Genomic DNA, 18599 nt, shown 5'->3' with positions numbered 1-18599 from the left:
TACCCTTCTTCATCACATCACACATATTCGTCCCAGAAAACAACACTCTCATAACATCTATAACATCCTTCCCAATTATGTCCCAATATTTCCCATAGAACTCAGCTGGTATTCCATCGATCCCTGGAGACTTATTTTTAGCCATACTTCCCACCACATCCTTTATTTCACCATCCATAATCTCACCAAGCAAAACCTCACATTCACTTTCAGGAACAAAATTACACACAATATCCAGAAACTCCTCATCATCACCCAAATCACACTTCTTCACATCATACAGTTGTTTATAAAAATCAGACACCACATCAATCACATCCTTACCAAACACCTCTTTATCATCCTTATCCAGTAACACATTCATTCCACTTTTTCCACCACACATTTTTTTAAAGAAAAATCTAGTACATTTCTCGTGATTATCTCTAACCTCCACCTTAGACCTAAATATTATTTCTTTCCCTTTTTCTCGGAACCACTCCTTAATATCTTTTTTTGTTTTTTCCAAATCGTGTCTTACATCCATACCCAAATTTTTACATTGTTGAAGGAACGTCATCCGCATGTTAAAGCGTAAATATTGCAATCTTTTCCTTCTCGCTCTTCTATATCCTATCTGTCTAAAAAACCCACCAATCTTTTTTTTCACCCATACCCACCATTCACACACATTAGAGAAAGAACTTTTCTTTCTAGCCCAAAAACCATATTTTTTCCCAAACCTAGTTTTTACCCTTTCATCACACAGAAAACTGACATTCATCTTCCATACCCCTCTACCATAAAAGAAATTATTTATAACAAAAACCCCCAACAAACACTCGTGATCTGAAAACCACACTCTCTCCTGCGCATAATCTACACATTTCATTGCAGAGGTAGAAAAAAAGAAAAAATCCAGACGAGAATCCGTTCTTCCGTCATCGGCATGATAGGTAAATGGACCTGGTTTCCTGGTGACAGCGTCCTGCAAAGCAAAGTCCTGCAAAATTTTATTCCACAAAACTCCAGTGACATCCACATTAGACTCTGTGGACCCAGCTCGGGCCTGCTTCTCCAGGATACAGTTAATGTCACCAACAATAATGACAGGAACTTTACCGTGTAGAAAAAATTTTAAACTATCAAAAAGTGCCAACCTATCAGTTTTCACAGCATGGCCATAGATATTGATTAGCCTAAACTGCCACCCCTTATAGGCTAGTAACACGCAGACACATCTTCCTTCCTGTATAATTTGAGTCTGTTTGATGACAAACTCATTATTTTTGAAGAGGATACCAATTCCATCATTCCTATTTGTGGAAGAAAAAGACCAAATTGCTTCCCCAAACTTCCATTCTTCTTTCCTAGGCATTTTTGATAAACCACATTCTTGTACGCAAACAATGTCACTGCCCTTAGAGGCCAAAAAGTCCAGGACTGCAGCACGCTTGTGAGCAGAGGAGAACACCCGTACATTTTGTGAGACAATTTTTAATCTCAAAGACATGCGGGCATAGTATGGTTAGTGCAATGGAAAGCCATGAAGAACCAGAACATATCACGTCCCAGGGAAATACATCGCTCTTTCCAGATTCGCCACATTGACTTCACTGAGGAAACCTTCCCCAGGAGAGCTGGGTACTTCTGAGGCCACCTCAGATGACTTAGGGCTAGAACTAGAGTCACTGTCCAACAATGAGAAAGGATTTGCATGAGCCGAATCTTCCAACAAGCCTATCTTCAGTCTCTTCACCGCTTTTCCAGACTTCCCCCTTTTTGAGACAACTTTATGGAAGATTTCCGCACTAGTGGCACTAGGCATCCTGGCCTCCTTCTCGTCCTCCTCCGATATTGACCACTCCACTTTAGCTGAGTCTTCCATTTTTGACTCTGGGCTAGAAAAAGACAAAATTTGCATACTTGCACCATCATCAGGGGAAGCACACCCAATAGGTGGCGCTGTGTCTTCACCTTCCATAGGTATAACCCCAGGTGCTTCATCAACACTTTGCTCTGCAGGAGGGACCACACCCAACTCCATGCTGTTAGTATGTGAGGTTAGAACCTCTCCTAATACAGCTTTCCCTGGGTCCTGACAAGCAGACACAGAAACACCGCCAGCAGGCTCTGAAATTTCCTCAGAAGAGGCAGCAAGGGAACTTGTTGTTCTCACCTGTCTGCCCCATGTTCTTCTCTCTTGTCCTAAGAAAGGAAACACCTTTGGACATTTCCTACAGGTATGGCCAGGCAAACCACAAATATCACACCTGGATGGGGAAATACATGCACTAGCCTCATGTCCGGTTTCCTTGCAATTTCTGCAAACCTTGCCTTTACATGCATCTTTGGTATGCCCGTAGGAAAAACATGATCTGCAAAAGCATGGCATATCTTGGTAATACAGATACCCCTTATTACCACCAATTGAAAAATTAGCAGGAGGATTCATCACTCCTCCAATACAGCTGGAGTCAGGTTTCAGCCTGACCCAGTACTTGATATCACCATTGAAAACTCCCCATAGATTCTTCTGCTCCACACCACCTCTAACATGGGTACAGTAGTGAGCTAAAAAGGCCCTGACCAGCCTTCTATCCAGAAATGGGTTATACATGTGGATGGTAATACATTTCTCCACTGCTGAAAAAAGAGGTTGCACTTCAATAGATGTTAAAGCCTCATGCATGTGTTTCTCCTTGAGCAACTGAAAAACATTTAGACAGTAGGCGGCCTCAAAAAAGGATACATCATACGTAGCAATATTGCTGAAAGCTTGGATACAGAATACCTCTACCAACTTAACTCCAGCCAGGTCCAGAAGGATGTTCTCAATGATGTGCCCAGTATCCACTTCGTCTCTCCTCTGCTCATTTACCACAAAACGAATAGTATTCCGCACTGCTGCCATCTTGATATGGAATGCCCAACGGCACGGTGATCGCTCCCAAAAACGTCGGAGAGGACTCCACGAAAGACCGAACCCCCGGCCCAGACCAGGCAATAAACCTGATCTGAGCCAAAAGGCCGAGAAGCGATAACCCGAGCGGCCCTTGCCTTGCCCGAGCCTGTCCCATACTGCTGTTCACCCCTTGCAGCGATTGATTCAGCCTACTCCTAGGCAATTCCATGGGGCCCTGCAGGCTCACACACATTTACAGCTACTAAGCGGGAGGTGAATAAAGGCCGGAGAGGAAGCTACACAGGATTTGCTTCTTTTGCTTGCACCACAATGCAGTGCTGAAAGAGGAGGAATCTACATAAAAACGCCTTCCTGGCAACGCCCAAATGCCCTCCTGCCATGCAGATAAACACTGGCAGCGGCAGCAAGTGCATGCCCACAGCCACCCCTTGTTCCTTCACACCTTGTATCAGCTTTAATCCAGTCCAGTCCGGTGCTGCCTGCTGAGCAGCACTGACCAACACTGCCTGGGCCCAGGCTTTTATCTCTGAGGCAGGCCCCATTATGATGTCAGAAAGCTGGCTCTGGAATCCTGAGGGCTCCACTATGACACGTGCAAAGTTCCGTCTGAACTTTATATAAGACGGTGCGGCTCAGTCAGTCACTCAGTGTTGCCTGAGAGGGCAACACTGCAACAGCCGGCCGCCAGGCTGTCTTTTTTTTGCACATTTATTTGCCTCCAGGAGGCCACAAGAGGGAGACAAGGGACTGCAAAATGGAAAATAAGCATCCACCAACTTTACAGACAACTTCTCTTTGCTCCTACAACCTCCATCCTTGCACAGTTTGTTATTCTTCTAGGTAACATAGTAACAAATCCAAATTGCTGCTCTCTTTGTAGGCAAGCAAGGCTTTGTTGCAACTGCAATTCTTACTTCTTCTTGAAATGTAGGGACGACAGTACATTCCATCACATCCATGTAGTGTACACAGGTAGGTCCATTGTGGCGGGCAGGCAGGCAGGCAGGCAGGCAGGCGGGCGGGCGGGCGGGCGGGCGGCTTTAATGGCTGTTTGCTGTTCCCCTACTCCACTCCGCTATTTGACTGTGGTGCTGCATCAATCAGTGGCTGGCTCAGGTGCAGCTCTTTAACCTACCTAGGAGGGAGGGCGGAGAGAAGACAAGGAAGGTGAATGAGCTGTTCCAATGTGAAATGCCGGAAACACAGAAACACAGAAGACACACACACAACAAGAGGTGGCAATGTATTAATTAATTGCATTTAATAAATGAGCTCATTATCACACATGACTGTACAAATGCATTGTCCAACAGGTGTTGAAATAATGGGATTAAAAGGGGAGATCCCATCAGAAAGACAAAAACAATAGCAAACACAAATAGCACTTTTGGAATCTGATTTTAGTCAACACATAAGGGAAGGGTGCACCGGTCCTGGAAATACTGCAATACCAGGTCAATGCGTGGAGTGGACAGAGCAAGCTCTATTTCCATCTCCCTGTTCTAAAAATCCATTTAATATATGGTCCCCAGATAGGGGACGTATCAGATATTAAACTGATAAGAACAGATACTACACTTGATCTTAGCCAAAAGGCCGAGAAGCGATAACCCGAGCGGCCCTTGCCTTGCCCGAGCCTGTCCCATACTGCTGTTCACCCCTTGCAGCGATTGATTCAGCCTACTCCTAGGCAATTCCATGGGGCCCTGCAGGCTCACACACATTTACAGCTACTAAGCGGGAGGTGAATAAAGGCCGGAGAGGAAGCTACACAGGATTTGCTTCTTTTGCTTGCACCACAATGCAGTGCTGAAAGAGGAGGAATCTACATAAAAACGCCTTCCTGGCAACGCCCAAATGCCCTCCTGCCATGCAGATAAACACTGGCAGCGGCAGCAAGTGCATGCCCACAGCCACCCCTTGTTCCTTCACACCTTGTATCAGCTTTAATCCAGTCCAGTCCGGTGCTGCCTGCTGAGCAGCACTGACCAACACTGCCTGGGCCCAGGCTTTTATCTCTGAGGCAGGCCCCATTATGATGTCAGAAAGCTGGCTCTGGAATCCTGAGGGCTCCACTATGACACGTGCAAAGTTCCGTCTGAACTTTATATAAGACGGTGCGGCTCAGTCAGTCACTCAGTGTTGCCTGAGAGGGCAACACTGCAACAGCCGGCCGCCAGGCTGTCTTTTTTTTGCACATTTATTTGCCTCCAGGAGGCCACAAGAGGGAGACAAGGGACTGCAAAATGGAAAATAAGCATCCACCAACTTTACAGACAACTTCTCTTTGCTCCTACAACCTCCATCCTTGCACAGTTTGTTATTCTTCTAGGTAACATAGTAACAAATCCAAATTGCTGCTCTCTTTGTAGGCAAGCAAGGCTTTGTTGCAACTGCAATTCTTACTTCTTCTTGAAATGTAGGGACGACAGTACATTCCATCACATCCATGTAGTGTACACAGGTAGGTCCATTGTGGCGGGCAGGCAGGCAGGCAGGCAGGCAGGCGGGCGGGCGGGCGGGCGGGCGGCTTTAATGGCTGTTTGCTGTTCCCCTACTCCACTCCGCTATTTGACTGTGGTGCTGCATCAATCAGTGGCTGGCTCAGGTGCAGCTCTTTAACCTACCTAGGAGGGAGGGCGGAGAGAAGACAAGGAAGGTGAATGAGCTGTTCCAATGTGAAATGCCGGAAACACAGAAACACAGAAGACACACACACAACAAGAGGTGGCAATGTATTAATTAATTGCATTTAATAAATGAGCTCATTATCACACATGACTGTACAAATGCATTGTCCAACAGGTGTTGAAATAATGGGATTAAAAGGGGAGATCCCATCAGAAAGACAAAAACAATAGCAAACACAAATAGCACTTTTGGAATCTGATTTTAGTCAACACATAAGGGAAGGGTGCACCGGTCCTGGAAATACTGCAATACCAGGTCAATGCGTGGAGTGGACAGAGCAAGCTCTATTTCCATCTCCCTGTTCTAAAAATCCATTTAATATATGGTCCCCAGATAGGGGACGTATCAGATATTAAACTGATAAGAACAGATACTACACTTGATCTTAGCCAAAAGGCCGAGAAGCGATAACCCGAGCGGCCCTTGCCTTGCCCGAGCCTGTCCCATACTGCTGTTCACCCCTTGCAGCGATTGATTCAGCCTACTCCTAGGCAATTCCATGGGGCCCTGCAGGCTCACACACATTTACAGCTACTAAGCGGGAGGTGAATAAAGGCCGGAGAGGAAGCTACACAGGATTTGCTTCTTTTGCTTGCACCACAATGCAGTGCTGAAAGAGGAGGAATCTACATAAAAACGCCTTCCTGGCAACGCCCAAATGCCCTCCTGCCATGCAGATAAACACTGGCAGCGGCAGCAAGTGCATGCCCACAGCCACCCCTTGTTCCTTCACACCTTGTATCAGCTTTAATCCAGTCCAGTCCGGTGCTGCCTGCTGAGCAGCACTGACCAACACTGCCTGGGCCCAGGCTTTTATCTCTGAGGCAGGCCCCATTATGATGTCAGAAAGCTGGCTCTGGAATCCTGAGGGCTCCACTATGACACGTGCAAAGTTCCGTCTGAACTTTATATAAGACGGTGCGGCTCAGTCAGTCACTCAGTGTTGCCTGAGAGGGCAACACTGCAACAGCCGGCCGCCAGGCTGTCTTTTTTTTGCACATTTATTTGCCTCCAGGAGGCCACAAGAGGGAGACAAGGGACTGCAAAATGGAAAATAAGCATCCACCAACTTTACAGACAACTTCTCTTTGCTCCTACAACCTCCATCCTTGCACAGTTTGTTATTCTTCTAGGTAACATAGTAACAAATCCAAATTGCTGCTCTCTTTGTAGGCAAGCAAGGCTTTGTTGCAACTGCAATTCTTACTTCTTCTTGAAATGTAGGGACGACAGTACATTCCATCACATCCATGTAGTGTACACAGGTAGGTCCATTGTGGCGGGCAGGCAGGCAGGCAGGCAGGCAGGCGGGCGGGCGGGCGGGCGGGCGGCTTTAATGGCTGTTTGCTGTTCCCCTACTCCACTCCGCTATTTGACTGTGGTGCTGCATCAATCAGTGGCTGGCTCAGGTGCAGCTCTTTAACCTACCTAGGAGGGAGGGCGGAGAGAAGACAAGGAAGGTGAATGAGCTGTTCCAATGTGAAATGCCGGAAACACAGAAACACAGAAGACACACACACAACAAGAGGTGGCAATGTATTAATTAATTGCATTTAATAAATGAGCTCATTATCACACATGACTGTACAAATGCATTGTCCAACAGGTGTTGAAATAATGGGATTAAAAGGGGAGATCCCATCAGAAAGACAAAAACAATAGCAAACACAAATAGCACTTTTGGAATCTGATTTTAGTCAACACATAAGGGAAGGGTGCACCGGTCCTGGAAATACTGCAATACCAGGTCAATGCGTGGAGTGGACAGAGCAAGCTCTATTTCCATCTCCCTGTTCTAAAAATCCATTTAATATATGGTCCCCAGATAGGGGACGTATCAGATATTAAACTGATAAGAACAGATACTACACTTGATCTTAGCCAAAAGGCCGAGAAGCGATAACCCGAGCGGCCCTTGCCTTGCCCGAGCCTGTCCCATACTGCTGTTCACCCCTTGCAGCGATTGATTCAGCCTACTCCTAGGCAATTCCATGGGGCCCTGCAGGCTCACACACATTTACAGCTACTAAGCGGGAGGTGAATAAAGGCCGGAGAGGAAGCTACACAGGATTTGCTTCTTTTGCTTGCACCACAATGCAGTGCTGAAAGAGGAGGAATCTACATAAAAACGCCTTCCTGGCAACGCCCAAATGCCCTCCTGCCATGCAGATAAACACTGGCAGCGGCAGCAAGTGCATGCCCACAGCCACCCCTTGTTCCTTCACACCTTGTATCAGCTTTAATCCAGTCCAGTCCGGTGCTGCCTGCTGAGCAGCACTGACCAACACTGCCTGGGCCCAGGCTTTTATCTCTGAGGCAGGCCCCATTATGATGTCAGAAAGCTGGCTCTGGAATCCTGAGGGCTCCACTATGACACGTGCAAAGTTCCGTCTGAACTTTATATAAGACGGTGCGGCTCAGTCAGTCACTCAGTGTTGCCTGAGAGGGCAACACTGCAACAGCCGGCCGCCAGGCTGTCTTTTTTTTGCACATTTATTTGCCTCCAGGAGGCCACAAGAGGGAGACAAGGGACTGCAAAATGGAAAATAAGCATCCACCAACTTTACAGACAACTTCTCTTTGCTCCTACAACCTCCATCCTTGCACAGTTTGTTATTCTTCTAGGTAACATAGTAACAAATCCAAATTGCTGCTCTCTTTGTAGGCAAGCAAGGCTTTGTTGCAACTGCAATTCTTACTTCTTCTTGAAATGTAGGGACGACAGTACATTCCATCACATCCATGTAGTGTACACAGGTAGGTCCATTGTGGCGGGCAGGCAGGCAGGCAGGCAGGCAGGCGGGCGGGCGGGCGGGCGGGCGGCTTTAATGGCTGTTTGCTGTTCCCCTACTCCACTCCGCTATTTGACTGTGGTGCTGCATCAATCAGTGGCTGGCTCAGGTGCAGCTCTTTAACCTACCTAGGAGGGAGGGCGGAGAGAAGACAAGGAAGGTGAATGAGCTGTTCCAATGTGAAATGCCGGAAACACAGAAACACAGAAGACACACACACAACAAGAGGTGGCAATGTATTAATTAATTGCATTTAATAAATGAGCTCATTATCACACATGACTGTACAAATGCATTGTCCAACAGGTGTTGAAATAATGGGATTAAAAGGGGAGATCCCATCAGAAAGACAAAAACAATAGCAAACACAAATAGCACTTTTGGAATCTGATTTTAGTCAACACATAAGGGAAGGGTGCACCGGTCCTGGAAATACTGCAATACCAGGTCAATGCGTGGAGTGGACAGAGCAAGCTCTATTTCCATCTCCCTGTTCTAAAAATCCATTTAATATATGGTCCCCAGATAGGGGACGTATCAGATATTAAACTGATAAGAACAGATACTACACTTGATCTTAGCCAAAAGGCCGAGAAGCGATAACCCGAGCGGCCCTTGCCTTGCCCGAGCCTGTCCCATACTGCTGTTCACCCCTTGCAGCGATTGATTCAGCCTACTCCTAGGCAATTCCATGGGGCCCTGCAGGCTCACACACATTTACAGCTACTAAGCGGGAGGTGAATAAAGGCCGGAGAGGAAGCTACACAGGATTTGCTTCTTTTGCTTGCACCACAATGCAGTGCTGAAAGAGGAGGAATCTACATAAAAACGCCTTCCTGGCAACGCCCAAATGCCCTCCTGCCATGCAGATAAACACTGGCAGCGGCAGCAAGTGCATGCCCACAGCCACCCCTTGTTCCTTCACACCTTGTATCAGCTTTAATCCAGTCCAGTCCGGTGCTGCCTGCTGAGCAGCACTGACCAACACTGCCTGGGCCCAGGCTTTTATCTCTGAGGCAGGCCCCATTATGATGTCAGAAAGCTGGCTCTGGAATCCTGAGGGCTCCACTATGACACGTGCAAAGTTCCGTCTGAACTTTATATAAGACGGTGCGGCTCAGTCAGTCACTCAGTGTTGCCTGAGAGGGCAACACTGCAACAGCCGGCCGCCAGGCTGTCTTTTTTTTGCACATTTATTTGCCTCCAGGAGGCCACAAGAGGGAGACAAGGGACTGCAAAATGGAAAATAAGCATCCACCAACTTTACAGACAACTTCTCTTTGCTCCTACAACCTCCATCCTTGCACAGTTTGTTATTCTTCTAGGTAACATAGTAACAAATCCAAATTGCTGCTCTCTTTGTAGGCAAGCAAGGCTTTGTTGCAACTGCAATTCTTACTTCTTCTTGAAATGTAGGGACGACAGTACATTCCATCACATCCATGTAGTGTACACAGGTAGGTCCATTGTGGCGGGCAGGCAGGCAGGCAGGCAGGCAGGCGGGCGGGCGGGCGGGCGGGCGGCTTTAATGGCTGTTTGCTGTTCCCCTACTCCACTCCGCTATTTGACTGTGGTGCTGCATCAATCAGTGGCTGGCTCAGGTGCAGCTCTTTAACCTACCTAGGAGGGAGGGCGGAGAGAAGACAAGGAAGGTGAATGAGCTGTTCCAATGTGAAATGCCGGAAACACAGAAACACAGAAGACACACACACAACAAGAGGTGGCAATGTATTAATTAATTGCATTTAATAAATGAGCTCATTATCACACATGACTGTACAAATGCATTGTCCAACAGGTGTTGAAATAATGGGATTAAAAGGGGAGATCCCATCAGAAAGACAAAAACAATAGCAAACACAAATAGCACTTTTGGAATCTGATTTTAGTCAACACATAAGGGAAGGGTGCACCGGTCCTGGAAATACTGCAATACCAGGTCAATGCGTGGAGTGGACAGAGCAAGCTCTATTTCCATCTCCCTGTTCTAAAAATCCATTTAATATATGGTCCCCAGATAGGGGACGTATCAGATATTAAACTGATAAGAACAGATACTACACTTGATCTTAGCCAAAAGGCCGAGAAGCGATAACCCGAGCGGCCCTTGCCTTGCCCGAGCCTGTCCCATACTGCTGTTCACCCCTTGCAGCGATTGATTCAGCCTACTCCTAGGCAATTCCATGGGGCCCTGCAGGCTCACACACATTTACAGCTACTAAGCGGGAGGTGAATAAAGGCCGGAGAGGAAGCTACACAGGATTTGCTTCTTTTGCTTGCACCACAATGCAGTGCTGAAAGAGGAGGAATCTACATAAAAACGCCTTCCTGGCAACGCCCAAATGCCCTCCTGCCATGCAGATAAACACTGGCAGCGGCAGCAAGTGCATGCCCACAGCCACCCCTTGTTCCTTCACACCTTGTATCAGCTTTAATCCAGTCCAGTCCGGTGCTGCCTGCTGAGCAGCACTGACCAACACTGCCTGGGCCCAGGCTTTTATCTCTGAGGCAGGCCCCATTATGATGTCAGAAAGCTGGCTCTGGAATCCTGAGGGCTCCACTATGACACGTGCAAAGTTCCGTCTGAACTTTATATAAGACGGTGCGGCTCAGTCAGTCACTCAGTGTTGCCTGAGAGGGCAACACTGCAACAGCCGGCCGCCAGGCTGTCTTTTTTTTGCACATTTATTTGCCTCCAGGAGGCCACAAGAGGGAGACAAGGGACTGCAAAATGGAAAATAAGCATCCACCAACTTTACAGACAACTTCTCTTTGCTCCTACAACCTCCATCCTTGCACAGTTTGTTATTCTTCTAGGTAACATAGTAACAAATCCAAATTGCTGCTCTCTTTGTAGGCAAGCAAGGCTTTGTTGCAACTGCAATTCTTACTTCTTCTTGAAATGTAGGGACGACAGTACATTCCATCACATCCATGTAGTGTACACAGGTAGGTCCATTGTGGCGGGCAGGCAGGCAGGCAGGCAGGCAGGCGGGCGGGCGGGCGGGCGGGCGGCTTTAATGGCTGTTTGCTGTTCCCCTACTCCACTCCGCTATTTGACTGTGGTGCTGCATCAATCAGTGGCTGGCTCAGGTGCAGCTCTTTAACCTACCTAGGAGGGAGGGCGGAGAGAAGACAAGGAAGGTGAATGAGCTGTTCCAATGTGAAATGCCGGAAACACAGAAACACAGAAGACACACACACAACAAGAGGTGGCAATGTATTAATTAATTGCATTTAATAAATGAGCTCATTATCACACATGACTGTACAAATGCATTGTCCAACAGGTGTTGAAATAATGGGATTAAAAGGGGAGATCCCATCAGAAAGACAAAAACAATAGCAAACACAAATAGCACTTTTGGAATCTGATTTTAGTCAACACATAAGGGAAGGGTGCACCGGTCCTGGAAATACTGCAATACCAGGTCAATGCGTGGAGTGGACAGAGCAAGCTCTATTTCCATCTCCCTGTTCTAAAAATCCATTTAATATATGGTCCCCAGATAGGGGACGTATCAGATATTAAACTGATAAGAACAGATACTACACTTGATCTTAGCCAAAAGGCCGAGAAGCGATAACCCGAGCGGCCCTTGCCTTGCCCGAGCCTGTCCCATACTGCTGTTCACCCCTTGCAGCGATTGATTCAGCCTACTCCTAGGCAATTCCATGGGGCCCTGCAGGCTCACACACATTTACAGCTACTAAGCGGGAGGTGAATAAAGGCCGGAGAGGAAGCTACACAGGATTTGCTTCTTTTGCTTGCACCACAATGCAGTGCTGAAAGAGGAGGAATCTACATAAAAACGCCTTCCTGGCAACGCCCAAATGCCCTCCTGCCATGCAGATAAACACTGGCAGCGGCAGCAAGTGCATGCCCACAGCCACCCCTTGTTCCTTCACACCTTGTATCAGCTTTAATCCAGTCCAGTCCGGTGCTGCCTGCTGAGCAGCACTGACCAACACTGCCTGGGCCCAGGCTTTTATCTCTGAGGCAGGCCCCATTATGATGTCAGAAAGCTGGCTCTGGAATCCTGAGGGCTCCACTATGACACGTGCAAAGTTCCGTCTGAACTTTATATAAGACGGTGCGGCTCAGTCAGTCACTCAGTGTTGCCTGAGAGGGCAACACTGCAACAGCCGGCCGCCAGGCTGTCTTTTTTTTGCACATTTATTTGCCTCCAGGAGGCCACAAGAGGGAGACAAGGGACTGCAAAATGGAAAATAAGCATCCACCAACTTTACAGACAACTTCTCTTTGCTCCTACAACCTCCATCCTTGCACAGTTTGTTATTCTTCTAGGTAACATAGTAACAAATCCAAATTGCTGCTCTCTTTGTAGGCAAGCAAGGCTTTGTTGCAACTGCAATTCTTACTTCTTCTTGAAATGTAGGGACGACAGTACATTCCATCACATCCATGTAGTGTACACAGGTAGGTCCATTGTGGCGGGCAGGCAGGCAGGCAGGCAGGCAGGCGGGCGGGCGGGCGGGCGGGCGGCTTTAATGGCTGTTTGCTGTTCCCCTACTCCACTCCGCTATTTGACTGTGGTGCTGCATCAATCAGTGGCTGGCTCAGGTGCAGCTCTTTAACCTACCTAGGAGGGAGGGCGGAGAGAAGACAAGGAAGGTGAATGAGCTGTTCCAATGTGAAATGCCGGAAACACAGAAACACAGAAGACACACACACAACAAGAGGTGGCAATGTATTAATTAATTGCATTTAATAAATGAGCTCATTATCACACATGACTGTACAAATGCATTGTCCAACAGGTGTTGAAATAATGGGATTAAAAGGGGAGATCCCATCAGAAAGACAAAAACAATAGCAAACACAAATAGCACTTTTGGAATCTGATTTTAGTCAACACATAAGGGAAGGGTGCACCGGTCCTGGAAATACTGCAATACCAGGTCAATGCGTGGAGTGGACAGAGCAAGCTCTATTTCCATCTCCCTGTTCTAAAAATCCATTTAATATATGGTCCCCAGATAGGGGACGTATCAGATATTAAACTGATAAGAACAGATACTACACTTGATCTTAGCCAAAAGGCCGAGAAGCGATAACCCGAGCGGCCCTTGCCTTGCCCGAGCCTGTCCCATACTGCTGTTCACCCCTTGCAGCGATTGATTCAGCCTACTCCTAGGCAATTCCATGGGGCCCTGCAGGCTCACACACATTTACAGCTACTAAGCGGGAGGTGAATAAAGGCCGGAGAGGAAGCTACACAGGATTTGCTTCTTTTGCTTGCACCACAATGCAGTGCTGAAAGAGGAGGAATCTACATAAAAACGCCTTCCTGGCAACGCCCAAATGCCCTCCTGCCATGCAGATAAACACTGGCAGCGGCAGCAAGTGCATGCCCACAGCCACCCCTTGTTCCTTCACACCTTGTATCAGCTTTAATCCAGTCCAGTCCGGTGCTGCCTGCTGAGCAGCACTGACCAACACTGCCTGGGCCCAGGCTTTTATCTCTGAGGCAGGCCCCATTATGATGTCAGAAAGCTGGCTCTGGAATCCTGAGGGCTCCACTATGACACGTGCAAAGTTCCGTCTGAACTTTATATAAGACGGTGCGGCTCAGTCAGTCACTCAGTGTTGCCTGAGAGGGCAACACTGCAACAGCCGGCCGCCAGGCTGTCTTTTTTTTGCACATTTATTTGCCTCCAGGAGGCCACAAGAGGGAGACAAGGGACTGCAAAATGGAAAATAAGCATCCACCAACTTTACAGACAACTTCTCTTTGCTCCTACAACCTCCATCCTTGCACAGTTTGTTATTCTTCTAGGTAACATAGTAACAAATCCAAATTGCTGCTCTCTTTGTAGGCAAGCAAGGCTTTGTTGCAACTGCAATTCTTACTTCTTCTTGAAATGTAGGGACGACAGTACATTCCATCACATCCATGTAGTGTACACAGGTAGGTCCATTGTGGCGGGCAGGCAGGCAGGCAGGCAGGCAGGCGGGCGGGCGGGCGGGCGGGCGGCTTTAATGGCTGTTTGCTGTTCCCCTACTCCACTCCGCTATTTGACTGTGGTGCTGCATCAATCAGTGGCTGGCTCAGGTGCAGCTCTTTAACCTACCTAGGAGGGAGGGCGGAGAGAAGACAAGGAAGGTGAATGAGCTGTTCCAATGTGAAATGCCGGAAACACAGAAACACAGAAGACACACACACAACAAGAGGTGGCAATGTATTAATTAATTGCATTTAATAAATGAGCTCATTATCACACATGACTGTACAAATGCATTGTCCAACAGGTGTTGAAATAATGGGATTAAAAGGGGAGATCCCATCAGAAAGACAAAAACAATAGCAAACACAAATAGCACTTTTGGAATCTGATTTTAGTCAACACATAAGGGAAGGGTGCACCGGTCCTGGAAATACTGCAATACCAGGTCAATGCGTGGAGTGGACAGAGCAAGCTCTATTTCCATCTCCCTGTTCTAAAAATCCATTTAATATATGGTCCCCAGATAGGGGACGTATCAGATATTAAACTGATAAGAACAGATACTACACTTGATCTTAGCCAAAAGGCCGAGAAGCGATAACCCGAGCGGCCCTTGCCTTGCCCGAGCCTGTCCCATACTGCTGTTCACCCCTTGCAGCGATTGATTCAGCCTACTCCTAGGCAATTCCATGGGGCCCTGCAGGCTCACACACATTTACAGCTACTAAGCGGGAGGTGAATAAAGGCCGGAGAGGAAGCTACACAGGATTTGCTTCTTTTGCTTGCACCACAATGCAGTGCTGAAAGAGGAGGAATCTACATAAAAACGCCTTCCTGGCAACGCCCAAATGCCCTCCTGCCATGCAGATAAACACTGGCAGCGGCAGCAAGTGCATGCCCACAGCCACCCCTTGTTCCTTCACACCTTGTATCAGCTTTAATCCAGTCCAGTCCGGTGCTGCCTGCTGAGCAGCACTGACCAACACTGCCTGGGCCCAGGCTTTTATCTCTGAGGCAGGCCCCATTATGATGTCAGAAAGCTGGCTCTGGAATCCTGAGGGCTCCACTATGACACGTGCAAAGTTCCGTCTGAACTTTATATAAGACGGTGCGGCTCAGTCAGTCACTCAGTGTTGCCTGAGAGGGCAACACTGCAACAGCCGGCCGCCAGGCTGTCTTTTTTTTGCACATTTATTTGCCTCCAGGAGGCCACAAGAGGGAGACAAGGGACTGCAAAATGGAAAATAAGCATCCACCAACTTTACAGACAACTTCTCTTTGCTCCTACAACCTCCATCCTTGCACAGTTTGTTATTCTTCTAGGTAACATAGTAACAAATCCAAATTGCTGCTCTCTTTGTAGGCAAGCAAGGCTTTGTTGCAACTGCAATTCTTACTTCTTCTTGAAATGTAGGGACGACAGTACATTCCATCACATCCATGTAGTGTACACAGGTAGGTCCATTGTGGCGGGCAGGCAGGCAGGCAGGCAGGCAGGCGGGCGGGCGGGCGGGCGGGCGGCTTTAATGGCTGTTTGCTGTTCCCCTACTCCACTCCGCTATTTGACTGTGGTGCTGCATCAATCAGTGGCTGGCTCAGGTGCAGCTCTTTAACCTACCTAGGAGGGAGGGCGGAGAGAAGACAAGGAAGGTGAATGAGCTGTTCCAATGTGAAATGCCGGAAACACAGAAACACAGAAGACACACACACAACAAGAGGTGGCAATGTATTAATTAATTGCATTTAATAAATGAGCTCATTATCACACATGACTGTACAAATGCATTGTCCAACAGGTGTTGAAATAATGGGATTAAAAGGGGAGATCCCATCAGAAAGACAAAAACAATAGCAAACACAAATAGCACTTTTGGAATCTGATTTTAGTCAACACATAAGGGAAGGGTGCACCGGTCCTGGAAATACTGCAATACCAGGTCAATGCGTGGAGTGGACAGAGCAAGCTCTATTTCCATCTCCCTGTTCTAAAAATCCATTTAATATATGGTCCCCAGATAGGGGACGTATCAGATATTAAACTGATAAGAACAGATACTACACTTGATCTTAGCCAAAAGGCCGAGAAGCGATAACCCGAGCGGCCCTTGCCTTGCCCGAGCCTGTCCCATACTGCTGTTCACCCCTTGCAGCGATTGATTCAGCCTACTCCTAGGCAATTCCATGGGGCCCTGCAGGCTCACACACATTTACAGCTACTAAGCGGGAGGTGAATAAAGGCCGGAGAGGAAGCTACACAGGATTTGCTTCTTTTGCTTGCACCACAATGCAGTGCTGAAAGAGGAGGAATCTACATAAAAACGCCTTCCTGGCAACGCCCAAATGCCCTCCTGCCATGCAGATAAACACTGGCAGCGGCAGCAAGTGCATGCCCACAGCCACCCCTTGTTCCTTCACACCTTGTATCAGCTTTAATCCAGTCCAGTCCGGTGCTGCCTGCTGAGCAGCACTGACCAACACTGCCTGGGCCCAGGCTTTTATCTCTGAGGCAGGCCCCATTATGATGTCAGAAAGCTGGCTCTGGAATCCTGAGGGCTCCACTATGACACGTGCAAAGTTCCGTCTGAACTTTATATAAGACGGTGCGGCTCAGTCAGTCACTCAGTGTTGCCTGAGAGGGCAACACTGCAACAGCCGGCCGCCAGGCTGTCTTTTTTTTGCACATTTATTTGCCTCCAGGAGGCCACAAGAGGGAGACAAGGGACTGCAAAATGGAAAATAAGCATCCACCAACTTTACAGACAACTTCTCTTTGCTCCTACAACCTCCATCCTTGCACAGTTTGTTATTCTTCTAGGTAACATAGTAACAAATCCAAATTGCTGCTCTCTTTGTAGGCAAGCAAGGCTTTGTTGCAACTGCAATTCTTACTTCTTCTTGAAATGTAGGGACGACAGTACATTCCATCACATCCATGTAGTGTACACAGGTAGGTCCATTGTGGCGGGCAGGCAGGCAGGCAGGCAGGCAGGCGGGCGGGCGGGCGGGCGGGCGGCTTTAATGGCTGTTTGCTGTTCCCCTACTCCACTCCGCTATTTGACTGTGGTGCTGCATCAATCAGTGGCTGGCTCAGGTGCAGCTCTTTAACCTACCTAGGAGGGAGGGCGGAGAGAAGACAAGGAAGGTGAATGAGCTGTTCCAATGTGAAATGCCGGAAACACAGAAACACAGAAGACACACACACAACAAGAGGTGGCAATGTATTAATTAATTGCATTTAATAAATGAGCTCATTATCACACATGACTGTACAAATGCATTGTCCAACAGGTGTTGAAATAATGGGATTAAAAGGGGAGATCCCATCAGAAAGACAAAAACAATAGCAAACACAAATAGCACTTTTGGAATCTGATTTTAGTCAACACATAAGGGAAGGGTGCACCGGTCCTGGAAATACTGCAATACCAGGTCAATGCGTGGAGTGGACAGAGCAAGCTCTATTTCCATCTCCCTGTTCTAAAAATCCATTTAATATATGGTCCCCAGATAGGGGACGTATCAGATATTAAACTGATAAGAACAGATTTTTTGAGTTGACTACCCCAACAAAGGAGGTAACCGTTTATTTAAAATTTTTGACATAAAAAGGATTTACAAATTTTTTACATTTTTACAATAAATCAATAAATACACAGGGTTTACAACAATGGTATAATAATAAATACAAGTTATCAGATAAAATCACATAACTTATAAAAGGGCACTTGGTGGCATCAAATTATGGAACTCCATTCACTAAAAAACCATTTTCTACATAAAACAGGAGAGAGTTTTTTATCTAAAAGAAAATACTTGTGCATCTCACTTAAACAAATGGCTAAAACATCATCCACAGTTAAAACGTCATGTTTGAATAAAAGAATGTTTCTGGCCGCCCACAGAGCTGCTTTGACGCAGTTAGTGATCTTCCATGCCATCATTTTTCGGGTCTGTGTTGGGCATTCCAGACATCCATAAAAAACGCCATTGCTAGTAAATCTCTGTAGTCCTGTAATCTTCTGTGCCAAGGGGAGGATTCTTGACCACACCAATTGTGCGTAGTAGCACTGCCAGAAAAGGTGGTAGACTGTCTCATCATCTCTGCAACCTCCCCTTGGACACGCAGCCGAGTTGGTCAGTCCCCTTCGATGCTGGAATGCCCGGCATGGAAGACACTCGTGGGCACAACTCCAGGCCAGATCTTTCTGAGGATTAAAAAGATAATTAATATTTACCATTCT

The 18599-nt window shown here is 47.3% G+C and overlaps 10 non-coding genes across 10 annotated transcripts; all 10 read right to left on the bottom strand.

Moving 5' to 3' along the window:
• Window positions 1-4322: 4322 nt before the first annotated feature.
• Window positions 4323-4513, bottom strand: LOC142688232 (U2 spliceosomal RNA). The gene has a single exon (XR_012857379.1). It is a non-coding gene; the product is annotated as a U2 spliceosomal RNA (small nuclear RNA).
• A 1301-nt stretch (window positions 4514-5814) lies between these two features.
• On the bottom strand, window positions 5815-6005 carry LOC142688231 (U2 spliceosomal RNA). Its single transcript, XR_012857378.1, has one exon. It is a non-coding gene; the product is annotated as a U2 spliceosomal RNA (small nuclear RNA).
• A 1301-nt stretch (window positions 6006-7306) lies between these two features.
• Window positions 7307-7497, bottom strand: LOC142688230 (U2 spliceosomal RNA). The gene has a single exon (XR_012857377.1). It is a non-coding gene; the product is annotated as a U2 spliceosomal RNA (small nuclear RNA).
• Window positions 7498-8798: 1301 nt separating this feature from the next.
• On the bottom strand, window positions 8799-8989 carry LOC142688229 (U2 spliceosomal RNA). Its single transcript, XR_012857376.1, has one exon. It is a non-coding gene; the product is annotated as a U2 spliceosomal RNA (small nuclear RNA).
• Window positions 8990-10290: 1301 nt separating this feature from the next.
• On the bottom strand, window positions 10291-10481 carry LOC142688227 (U2 spliceosomal RNA). The gene has a single exon (XR_012857375.1). It is a non-coding gene; the product is annotated as a U2 spliceosomal RNA (small nuclear RNA).
• Window positions 10482-11782: 1301 nt separating this feature from the next.
• Window positions 11783-11973, bottom strand: LOC142688226 (U2 spliceosomal RNA). Its single transcript, XR_012857374.1, has one exon. It is a non-coding gene; the product is annotated as a U2 spliceosomal RNA (small nuclear RNA).
• A 1301-nt stretch (window positions 11974-13274) lies between these two features.
• LOC142688225 (U2 spliceosomal RNA) lies at window positions 13275-13465 on the bottom strand. Its single transcript, XR_012857373.1, has one exon. It is a non-coding gene; the product is annotated as a U2 spliceosomal RNA (small nuclear RNA).
• Window positions 13466-14766: 1301 nt separating this feature from the next.
• LOC142688224 (U2 spliceosomal RNA) lies at window positions 14767-14957 on the bottom strand. Its single transcript, XR_012857372.1, has one exon. It is a non-coding gene; the product is annotated as a U2 spliceosomal RNA (small nuclear RNA).
• Window positions 14958-16258: 1301 nt separating this feature from the next.
• On the bottom strand, window positions 16259-16449 carry LOC142688223 (U2 spliceosomal RNA). Its single transcript, XR_012857371.1, has one exon. It is a non-coding gene; the product is annotated as a U2 spliceosomal RNA (small nuclear RNA).
• Window positions 16450-17750: 1301 nt separating this feature from the next.
• On the bottom strand, window positions 17751-17937 carry LOC142688351 (U2 spliceosomal RNA). Its single transcript, XR_012857481.1, has one exon. It is a non-coding gene; the product is annotated as a U2 spliceosomal RNA (small nuclear RNA).
• Window positions 17938-18599: the final 662 nt, after the last annotated feature.

This window comes from Rhinoderma darwinii (assembly GCF_050947455.1).
Source record: "Rhinoderma darwinii isolate aRhiDar2 chromosome 5 unlocalized genomic scaffold, aRhiDar2.hap1 SUPER_5_unloc_25, whole genome shotgun sequence".
NCBI lineage: Eukaryota > Metazoa > Chordata > Amphibia > Anura > Rhinodermatidae > Rhinoderma > Rhinoderma darwinii.
Note: the sequence above shows the minus strand (reverse complement) of the source record. Positions and strands in the feature narration are given on the sequence as shown.